Source organism: Helianthus annuus, chromosome 15 (genome assembly GCF_002127325.2).
Source record: "Helianthus annuus cultivar XRQ/B chromosome 15, HanXRQr2.0-SUNRISE, whole genome shotgun sequence".
Lineage (NCBI taxonomy): Eukaryota > Viridiplantae > Streptophyta > Magnoliopsida > Asterales > Asteraceae > Helianthus > Helianthus annuus.
The window spans coordinates 137,943,261-137,954,980 of record NC_035447.2 but is presented as its reverse complement, the minus strand read 5'-3'; the positions used below and the strand labels follow the sequence as shown (position 1 = coordinate 137,954,980).

The window sequence follows — 11,720 nt, the reverse complement described above, 5'->3', positions numbered from 1 at the left end:
TTCACCAACCATTGTCATTGGTAACACCTTAAACTTTTTTTAATACCGGTCTACAGAAGTGGTTAGATTTGTTTTATTAGAATAAAATGTTATTAAATTTTACTGGTGGGAGCCACCCCAATTTTTTATGCTGTTCTATAAAACCTGTTTAAATTGTTTTATTAGAAAAAAAAAATATTATTAAATTTTACTGGCATATCCACCTTAAAAGTTTTCTAAACGGCTTGGTCTATTCGCACACGCCATTTGTCTTTTTACACATTCAAAGCGCCGCACTATGGATGATTTTTTTTGGTTTTTGGAAACAGGTGGGATGTGGGTTAGTTTGGTAGGGATTTTTGGTTGGATTGGTTTGGTAGGGATTTTTGGATGAAAAATTTTTATTTGAGTTTTATTACATATAATTCATAGTTGTTTTATAATCACGTCATTATTTTTATAGAACGTATATAATATAAGTTCTTAACGTAGTTTATTTTGTTAAATTAAACGAACACGTTAAATAAAATGTACAGAAAGCCATAAGAATTAAACGTAAACAATCCAAAACCAACGTGATGTAAATAGAAGATTAACTGCATATATATATATAGGGTAAAGATCCTGTAAAAAGTGATCAAAGTGTAAGAAGTGTGAGAAGGGTATTATAACACTATATATAATACTATATAACACCATATAAACACCGTATAACAATATGTAACACCATATAATACCATATAACACTATGTAACACTATATATCATTATATAACAAATATAACACTATACATCTATCATAGACATGCTGTCAGACAACCTATAGTGTTATATTTATTATATAATGATATATAGTGTTACATAGTGTTATATGGTATTATATGGTGTTACATATTGTTATACGATGTTTATATGGTGTTATATAGTATTATATATAGTGTTATAATACACTTCTCACACTTTTTACACTTTGAGCACTTTTTACCGGATCCTCTACCTATATATATATATATATATATATATATATATATATATATATATATATATATATCAGTTTGTACATACAAAACAAAAAGGTACAACTGAATAAATAATACATAACAAAACACTAAACAAAAAAACTAAGGTACTAATCCTCGTGCGGTGGGGACGGTGGGAGGGGAAGTGGAGGCAACCCAGCGAGCTGTCGTAGAGAAACGAGCGTCTCGACGATCCAATCGATGCGTGCGCCCTGGCGTCTGAGGCGCCGGTCGAAGTCCCGAGCCACCTCAAGCGCTGCCGGAGGCAAGTCAGCGTAAACGTGCTGCGGGTACTGTGGCGGCTCAGGAGCTGGCTGAACTGGTGGTACCGGGATCTCCTCGACCTGCTCCTCCTGAGCCGGATCCTCGAATACAGGCTGAGCCTAAGCCTGAGCCTGAGGCTCATCCTGAGGCTGATCGAGGCCCAGAGCCTGTAGCTGAGCCTGCCGAGCGGCTTCCTGAACATGAGGAGGGGCTAACACTCCAGGCCTCACCTCAATAACAACCGGGATGACCTCCGGCAACACCTCAGACCAACATCAAAGGTACGGGTGATCTGCATGCTAGATACTAACGCGCGGCCCAACCTGGTTGACGGGATCGGATCGGACAGCTCCGGATCATGCTCGGGCACGAGCCCTAGCGAGCGTGCAATGGCGGTGATGTATGAGCCAGTGTGCAGCTGCCCGCGGAGCTGCCGGTGGTATGCTGTGGCAAAGTAATCTGTCAGGCCGGCTGCTAGATCGCAGGGCTGGCAGCGAAGTAGGCAGTATAGAAAGAAAAGGTCACTGAGGTTGACCTTCTCCCTGCTGGTACCCCGCGGCACGAGATGACGCGATAACATGGTGCAGGTATCGGTACAAGGGGTCTCTAATGGTGGGGGCCTTTTGCCAGGATTTCCCAAAGGGAACCCTGGAAATGGCCCTCCAGAAACTGATAAGCGTCTGCCTGTCCATCACCGTAACCGCCTGCGTATATAAATCAGTATCAAGCTCGGGCTCTGTGTACAAACATGTATGGACAGCAAACTCCCGCACACTCATCTGAAGCTGCTGACCGGCGAGACGGAATGTAACCTCGTGGCCTGGAAAATCCGAGTCCTCCACGTAATCCGCCGGATGCGGCGCGTATGTAAACGTAGAAAGAAACTCGACCGTAAGCTCAGGTTACGAGTCCTCCATCGCTATCTGAAATAGGCGCGACCAAGGAGTATCTAGTCCAACTATATCACGCACCCGCGCGGCCTCTCCCACGGTCTCTAGCAGGTCCCAGTCTATCCCTACATGCCCCCCAATCTCTATGGTGCGCAACCTAGCGCATCTCCCCCTCGCCCGTGACCCCTGCGGAAACTGCAGGTACGGACATGCCGGCTCTCTCTCCTCTCCCACCTCTCCCTCAGCCTCCATATGCTCAATCTCGTCATCGGAGGAATCCATCCCTGCACGTTGAAAATATAATAAATAAATAATATTATTTAAACAATTTAAATAATAAACAAATAATATTAAATATAAAACAATAAACAAATAATATTATTAAATAATTTAAATAATAAACAAATAATATTAAATATAAAATAATAAACAAATAATATTATTAAACAATTTAAATAAAAGATAATAAACAAATAATATTAAATATAAAATATTAAACAAATAATATTAAACAAATAAATAAAATAAAATAAACATGAACCAAAGCGCCCCGCTTTGGCCTCGGCGCGGCGATTTGATTCTTCATTTTGAAGAACAGACCCAGCCGGATCTGAAAAACCCGCCCCAATCAAAACAATTATCAACATGTACGTTTAACCGAAACGATTAAGGGTGTTTGATCTTACCTTTTAGCGGTTGAAAGCTTGAAAAATCGATCTCCGGCTCAAGTGTGTGAAATCGCCCCGCTTGTGTGTGTTTTTTTGTTTTTGGTTGAAATGGGGGAGAAGCTGCCCCGCTTTAGCTTAAACGATGGACCGAAGCGCCCCGCTATGGCCATAGCACGGCGCTTTGGTGTCCAAAGCGCCTCGTTTAGCTCAAAGCGCGACGCTTAGGTCCTTTTTTTTATTTTTTTAAAAATTGTTTTTAATTCACAAACGCGTCGATAATAGTCTAAAATTTACGCTTTTTACATTAAACATCATTTTTTAATATATATGGACTATACTGCAAGTTCCGGATCAAATCGGTTACGTGTGATGTCATATTCCATTATATCGTATCATTTTGGTTTGAAAGCACAAGGACTCCTATGAGTAGTGTTATGTGTATCAGCTGCCTACCGTACATGAACATGACGTATTTTTTTCATTAATTGTAGTATTATGATGTATATTGTCATTTTGGGTCGTACAAGTGCGTATTGAATCTGATTGGGTCGTGTCGGTAACATTCGGTTTTTAACGTGATGTAACGCATATATTGAACAAACACAAACGTGATTATTATTAAACACATTTAAGATACATCGTGAACATATGGGGTTACATTAAGGTCAGGGGGACGATACGTAAGCATTTCGTACGCGTTGATCTGATCCCTGTAAAATGTATGCCAGGCTGCTGCGCGCTCTGTTCTGTTCGCTGTCCAGAGTAGGTTTGGGGGAGGCATTGGATAACAACCTCCAAGCTCTACATGTATGAAATGCCCATCGTCGACGAACACAACCGCAACCACCAGGGGAGGTTGCTCAGCTTCGTTTGGCCCGCCCAACAGAGGGAAAATTGTATCGCTCCCACGAATGTCGAAGGTGTGAACAATCACACCGTATCGTTGGGCAATAAGAAACCCCATCTCAGGCATCGTCATGTAATTTTCGATACCTGCTCGTCCCACCCCCTTGAAATCGATCCGTCTAACCAGCGCATCATAATGTCCTATGTTTTTCGGATCGAAAACCTGCCTCCAAAGCGATTCGTTCATACTTAACTCCTTTATAAGTTGTTTCCGGATCATCAAATATGAATTTTGTTTCACTCCTAACCCAACAGCCACCGATCGAAACCCACAATGACCATCTGGTTTCACGTCCTTTATTCTAACGATGTATGGATGGATCACTTTGGGAATCTGAGATGCGTAGTTGCGGATCACTATATCCGTCTTAGGACCGAGCTTGATCATCGGGAAATCAGGGTGTAGGTTGAGCGGTTTGGTATTCTTTTCTCTTCTAGAATCTTCGGGTGATATGTACGAGCTGTGACGGGGAAGATCGTCTGAGGCCTCGACCCAAGTTTCTTCTGACGGAATGTACGAGCTTTTTCTAGCGGCTTCAACCTTTCTTTCTTCCTGCGTTTTCAATGTTGGGCGACCACGAGTTTTCTTCAGAACAGCAGGAGGTTTTTTGTTATTGTTCCCTGGATTGAGGATTTGCTGAAACTTTTCAAAGAAGCTCCTTTTCACTTGAGGGGGTGTTGGATCGATCTGTTGTTTCAATTTTTCAAATTCCGCGTCTACATCGATATCCTCTATGTTATTCCTTGTAGGCTTGAAGTAAAGCTTCTTCCAGAACACGTCTATGTGTGTGATCCGGATTTGCTGACCTGTGGATGAAAACAAATTAGGTGGCAAAATCATACCGAGAAAGGTCAAAAATATTAATTACCGTTATTTTCCATCTTTTCCAAACGACAGGCACATGGCAAACCATAGCTGGTAAAAAGTTGGCAACCACAGCTTGCACCGTAGGCTCTCAACCCGTCTTCCTTACGTTTTAGTTCCATACTCAAAAGCTCAATCGCATATATTGAAACCTTTCTGAGAATATATGCATGCATGGGCTGATTCTTGTGGTGCGTCATCACTTTTCGGAGGCTTGTTTCAAAGCTACTTCTAATCTCGGCGTATTGTCTATCAACAACATACAGTACAAGTTTATCCAGTGTGTTGCGATGACTTGGAAAGTGACTTTTTAGTGTTGCATGCATGCCCTCAACCCTGTTGGTCGTAGTTTGGTGAAAGTTGATAGTTTTGTTATTCCAGCAAGATACAAACTTTTCACGGTACGGATCCAACCAGGATTTCTTCAAATAATCAAAAACCTCTAAAATTAAAAAACGTAAATAGTCAGTTTTTGTTATTATATAAAATTTGAACATAATTATGTAAGAAATACCCACGTTCACGGTCATCTTCTTTCAGTTGTGCTTCAAGGTTTTCCAAGTTATACCTGTATATTTCCTCGGTCGTAGACTCGCACAATGTCCAAAATGTACGTACGAATTCTTTCCACTCATTGTCAGAGAATTTCTTCTTGCTGTTCTTATTAATATTTTGTTGAATATGGAACCGACAAAGATACTTATGCGCTTTTGGAAAAACTTGTTCACACGCGTTCATTAGCGCAAAATCCCTGTTTGTTAAAATCACGCACGGTTCCATACATCCTACCAGCATAGACTTGATCCTCTGCAACACCCATAGGTAGTTCTCTGACTTCTCAGTGGAAATTACCGCACAAGCAGCCATAAACGATTTGCTTGTCGACGTCATGCCTACGACCTGAACAAATGGCAGGTTGTACATGTTCGTTTTGTAGGTGGCATCAATCATTAGCACATGCGGGAAGGCACACCACATAGTGAATGATTTTTCGTGAACAAAGAAGACATCTTCAACTTCGTTCGATATCTCATTCGTGCGCATGTAATAAGTGTAATCTTTTTCGAGAAGAATATTTTCAAGTTTTGCATCAGAGACTTATCGACATTTTTTTCGGCGTTGATCTTCTGAACAGCGTTGTGTATATCTTTCGGAATAAGCTTTCTAGCCGGATTGTTTTTTGTCAGCGTTCGCTAGATACTTTGGTTGGAAATATCTTGCTCTGCCAGCTCCTTAACCAGTTTTTTATCCTCCGAAGAAAGCCTTCTCGCATACGCGTGACCCTCGAAGTTTTCAATAGGAGTGTGGTTATGCTTCGCCTTCGTCACCTCGATCCTCTAAACACTTCCGAATGATTCCGAAAACCCGATCATCTCGAGCGGGCAGCCTATTTTCTTGCTACCCGTTTTCCTCTGTGTAGCTATACTCTTTTGCTCCCCACCAAAAGTACATTGAAACCAAATCTTGTAATTCTCTCCTCTTTTATTCGACCTCTTAATCACAATGAGGTAACCATTGTCTTTTGCCGTGTCTTGTACCCAACGCACCAAGTCTTTACGTGACGAAAAGGTCTGCGTTGTATCAAACGAAAATGTAACCGGGTAACAGCCTTCCTCGTCAACAGACACATCCTCCGGCTCACCATCGTCACCGAGGTTCGAATAGACTTGATGTTCAAAGCTCTGTTCACAACCGTAACTCTGGTTTAGATAACACTCCTGCTGTACAAAGCTTTGCTCGCCACCGTAACCGAAATTCGAATAACCTTGTAAGCTCTGTTGACAACCGTAACTGTCGTTTGGATAACACTCCTGCTGTACAAAGCTGTACTTGCCACCGTAACCAAAATTCGAATAACCTTGTTGTGCGTAAGGGTCCTCCAAAGGGGTATTCAAATCCAGCTTCACCGTGTTATCACGATAACGAATGCCAGATACAACCTCTGCCTCCCTCAAGTTGGACGAGACCGGTTTCTCATACGAGTCAGAAATAGCGGTCCCTTCGTAAGAATCAGGAACAACTGACTCGTTAGAATATTCACCGAAAAGATAGTTGCTTAACCACGACATCGTTTTTTCAAGACACGTAACTAATACAGCAAAGAAATCAACAAGCAACAAAACACTCGAATACCCTCGAATGCTAAATGTTCTGTCTATGCAGGTTTAAATAATGAAAATTTGGGATCAAAGCGCCACGCTTTGGCCATAGCGCGACGCTTAGGGTTCATGGGGCACTGCAACCTCGTATCACCTTTATGTCTCTGCAACCTCGTATCACCTTTATGTCAGTCAAATCAACTTTTGTCAACCAAAGCGCCCCGCTATGGCCATAGCGCGGCGCTTTGTGGTGTGAAAATAATTTTCCCCGTGTGGGATTAGCATGACCCTTTCTAAACCAGTATACAGAATCGGTTTTATAAACATTTCTAATAAAAAAATACTATTGAATTATGTCAACAACTTAGCTATTAATTATCGGGACCCGTGCGATTCGGCGGGATTTCCAATGCGATACCTTTTTTTTTGTTAGTTTATCATTCCTCTCATAATATCCCTTTTGATAACGCATTAACGCCACATAAAGTTCACTCATCACGTAACACTTCTCGAAATCCAACATTTGAGGTGTAAACTCGCATCTAAAATCTTTGATAGGATGCACTAATATCTTTGTATTTTCGCATGATATCCTTGTTGATAACCACATAAAGTTGTTCATATGAAAATAAATAATCCAATAAGTAAACACCAACGTGTGGATTTTGTTTCACCTTGAGCTTTATTGAGTCTCATGGAAAAGCTAAGTCGAATGAGAAACTGTCTTTTTACAAAAATAATAAAAAAAAATTCAATAGTAGATGCTCAAGAATTATCGTTTACATATTTGTAACATTCCAAAAATCTGACTTTTTATATTAAATGATTTTCTAGAGAAAATTTACTATGGATTATGATCTTATTATAATATATATCAACTAGGTTATATACCCGTGAGTTTTACGGGTTATGGGTGATGTTAAAAAATCTATATCTATAAAAGTATTTTTTTTGTATGATTCTATATAGACATGTCAAGGGAGAGACGTAACCTGTGCTTGAGTAACAACAATCAACTTTGATCATAGCTTCGACTCATTTGGGTTGCGAAATATATTCATATGTCATATATTTTAAAATAAAATTAAAGATAAAACAGTATGAAAATGATTTCGTCATCAAATAGACCCAACCGACAACATTATATATGTAACAAAAAAAAAAAAAAAAACAGTAGCAAATAAAATTCAATTTAAAAGGGTATAAACTACATCACACAATGAATTTTCGTTACATAATCCAAATGTATGCTCTCAAGTGTGTTTATAGACCCGTGAGCTTCACGGATTATGGGTTATGTTAAAAAAAACAGAAATTGAATTACTTATGGCATTTACTTCACAATAAAATATCTAATTTAGCAGTGTTGAAATAAACCATTTAATGAAAGACACGTTCAGGAAACTGTAACGTATGTGTTGACCTTCCTGCGTTAACATCTGAAATCTCTTTTGCATACAATTCTCTCAAGCTCAAGGCTTCTTCCGCTTTAAGCTCCTATAAATACAGATGAAAAAAATAAAATAATTAGTAACTTATATAATTAAAAATAATAACTCACTTAATTTAATGATTGAAAAACGATGTGATTTTACCTAATAATTTTCCCAATAGCAAGCATGTTTCCACCGAAACTTCAAAGATTCAATCCCATCATGCCATTTTTTTTACAAACAGTTGAAAAACGGTTGAAAACTTTCAAAGGTACCTATGTTTATCACATTTGTTATACACATGTAGATTGTTAATTTGCTATACGCACACAAATTGTTGAAGTTGATGACTAAAATACTAAATAAAAGGGTGATCTATTCAAGAACTTATTACTAAAAGGTCAATTTAAAATTAATAACTATTAATTTTATAAAGTTTCCCCTTACTGGCCTTGACATGAAAACTCATTCTTTCAAAGTTTATCAAGTTCATAATATTCAAATCAAAACGAAACTACGAAGCAATTGTTCATGTTGACACAGTGAATAAAGCTAGAATCAGAATTTTTATTTTTAGTTTTGGAATATACAAATTAGCAACTGCTATTGACAGTTGGCTTGTATTTAAAAGTACAAAAAAGTAAGAATAAGGAAATCAAATCTTCCTTAATAAGTGAGTAGAGTACATACCCAAACGAATGCACACTACATATAACAATGATATAAAGACTTGAAAATATTGATAAACAAAGCTTTACAAAAACATAAGTGAAAATATCACTTACTCTTTGGAAACCAACTATTAATGTCATAGGTAACATTCTATCATTATCCATATGTAACTTAAAATAGATGTCTTTTACCAAATTAGCATTACTGCATTTAACAAAGGAAGTGCATTAGCCATAAATAATAATGAAGTCCATTTAAGTATCAAACGAAGTAAGAAGGATTCATATAAAGTACATATATGTAAGTAAGCTCTATGAGGAAAAATAGGTGCAACATCCCTTATAAAGCTGAGGGGCTAGTGTTGGAATATATATATATATATATATATATATATATATATATATATATGGTAGGGATGAGTAAATGGTACCGGGTACTGGTTTCGAAGCGGTATCGAATTTCCCGAACCGAAATATATTCGGTACTGACTTTCGATGTTTTTGGTACCGGTATTTACCAGTTCTACCCTTAAATACCGGTGCCGAATAGGGTATACCGGTACCCATTTTGGGGATTTTCGATACTGGTTGGTACCGAGCTCATCCCTACATATGTTGCGCCCATTTTTCAAACATGAGCAGTAGAACTGTATCATTATGCAATTTATATATGTAACTCAATGCATCTTACCTTAAAATTTTACATAACCTTCATTTTTGGTGGTATTTACAAAGATTATATTCTATGAAAAAACTAAGGTGGAAATTGAAACATTTCTCACTGCTTATGGGAGTAGATTTCACGCATGAATACCAGTCAACATCACTTTAATTTTTTTTGAAAGGTGTGAATTATTTGCGAATGTCGGGAGGTCTAGCATACGTTGTCTTAACCGAGTCCGCGCTAGAGAGCCCTCTCGCACAATAGATCCCCAATTTAAACCCCTCAATGAGAAACCCCTATTACCAAGACTCGAACTTGAGACCTTGAGGAGAAAACTCACCCGGGCCCACCATAAGTGGAACTTAAATACCCGTGGCCACCACTAGAGCACTATAATCATCTTCAATAAAATTGTTAGTTCCTTGCATGCCATTAACCTTTTCGATTAGTCATCAGAGCATGTGATACTTGATTGCCTCATACTCTCTGCTGGAAATAGAAAATAACAGTAAATTAAGTACCCGTGTGTTACACTGATTACTCAAAGTAAATTATATTATTTAATAGTGTTGACATAAACTTTGAAATGAAAGAAACGCTCTATTACTTATGTAAATGATTAGCTAAGGCATAGGTATATGAGTCAATTGATTACATAATTAAAACTACTATTATTTCCAACAAATAAGACTGCTTGGGTTCCTTAACCTACACATTCCAAAAAAGTACATAAACTTTGGCAGTACCAATTTATGGTGTTTTTCTTCATGTGCCACATACATCGTCTGGACGAAAATGGAAGTTGCAAAAATATGAATAATATGAATAATTAGAACACAATGCGGTCGGAATTTTCTAGCTATTCTTGCTCTTACATTGGTCGAAACTGGAGGCCACATACAATAAGGCCAGACATTACTCCTTCATAGCTTATAAGCATAAAATAGTGCCACCACGTGTTGCGCAACGGGTTGTCTATACCATTGTAATTTAGTATGCAGAATCCATCAACCGAAAAATTGATTACAAAACAATGTCATTTGAATTCAAGCAAAAAAGGACCTAAACTTTGTGAAATTCAATTATTTATTCACAAAAAAAGTAAAAAAGGACATCACTTCTATCGCACTGCTGATTCATCAACATTTATCTAACCTCATACTCTTTTCCTAAATATTTATGTGTTAACAAAAAGGGATCCTCTCATTCCTTCCATTCAACCCTCAAGCATTCATCTTCTGTTCATCCATACATCCATGTCCATGACATCGTCCCCTGTTAAATACCTATCAAAATTACACACAAAAGACACATTTTACTGTTTTCATGGTAGCATCCATGAACAAATGAACAATTGGTTAGGTTTATCACTCTTATAGCAACGGCAAAACAGAACAAAACATGACTCATTCCAAACAACAATGGTGAAAACTTCAATTAACAATGTCATATAAGTCTTAGATGTATATCCATATAAGTTTTAAAATCATTCTAACCCAGTGAGTAAAACCAAAATACTATAAGACCAAGATAATTCTAAAAAACACACCAGTCAAAAAATAACCAATGGGGTGGTGGTCAATTGACAAAGGTTTTTAACACCTTGGGAGAGGGAGGTCTTGGGTTCAAGTCCCACACACAAAGACATATAATCGAAACTAATTAATTTTTGAGCGAAAACTAAGTCTTTTTCACAATTTCACATTAGTTACAACTATTATTAGCAAATGTTGCAGACAGTTGTTTGTACGTTTTCATAGTTAATAAAATATATAAAAAAAGTGCTTAATTAAATTGGTAAGAGAGTAGTCATCTTTGTTTACCTGAGTTCGACACCCACATTCAACTTTGAAGGCTACGAACGCTTGTTATAATCAACAGTTACCTATTTTAAATCATCATAACAGCAACAAATAGGTTAAGGAGAAATATTTTATATAAACTAAATGACTTAAAATATCATTCTATAATCATAAAATAAAAAACTCACCAAACAAAAATAAAGACCAATTATGTCACAAAGGCCATGGTTGAGCTGATGAGGTAGGTACTGCACGTTATCTGTATGCTTGTATTTTGGTACAGCAGTCATCACAGCAGTTACTAAACAACCTTTCTGATCCTTCTTGTGGAACCACTGAATCTAAGACTATGGGGTGTAGAGAACTTGGGTTGGGGGCGTTGTTCGACACGTGGCAGATGTGAGGCTCCACCTGTCCACCCCCAAAAAAGTGCGGTGTGGAAGTGGCGTGGCCAGGCCGGC

General features: G+C 38.1%; 1 long non-coding RNA gene across 3 annotated transcripts; it reads right to left on the bottom strand.

The window, feature by feature from the left end:
• Positions 1–8,004: 8,004 nt before the first annotated feature.
• On the bottom strand, positions 8,005–11,426 carry LOC110912694. 3 transcript variants are annotated; one of them, XR_002578128.1, is made up of 6 exons: positions 11,281–11,426; positions 10,333–10,743; positions 9,798–9,946; positions 8,908–8,998; positions 8,285–8,397; positions 8,005–8,186 (listed from the first exon to the last, which is right to left on the bottom strand). It is a non-coding gene; the product is annotated as an uncharacterized LOC110912694 (long non-coding RNA). The 3 variants fall into 3 exon arrangements; XR_002578129.1 differs by having other exon boundaries at positions 9,798–9,943; XR_002578130.1 differs by lacking the exon at positions 8,908–8,998.
• Positions 11,427–11,720: the final 294 nt, after the last annotated feature.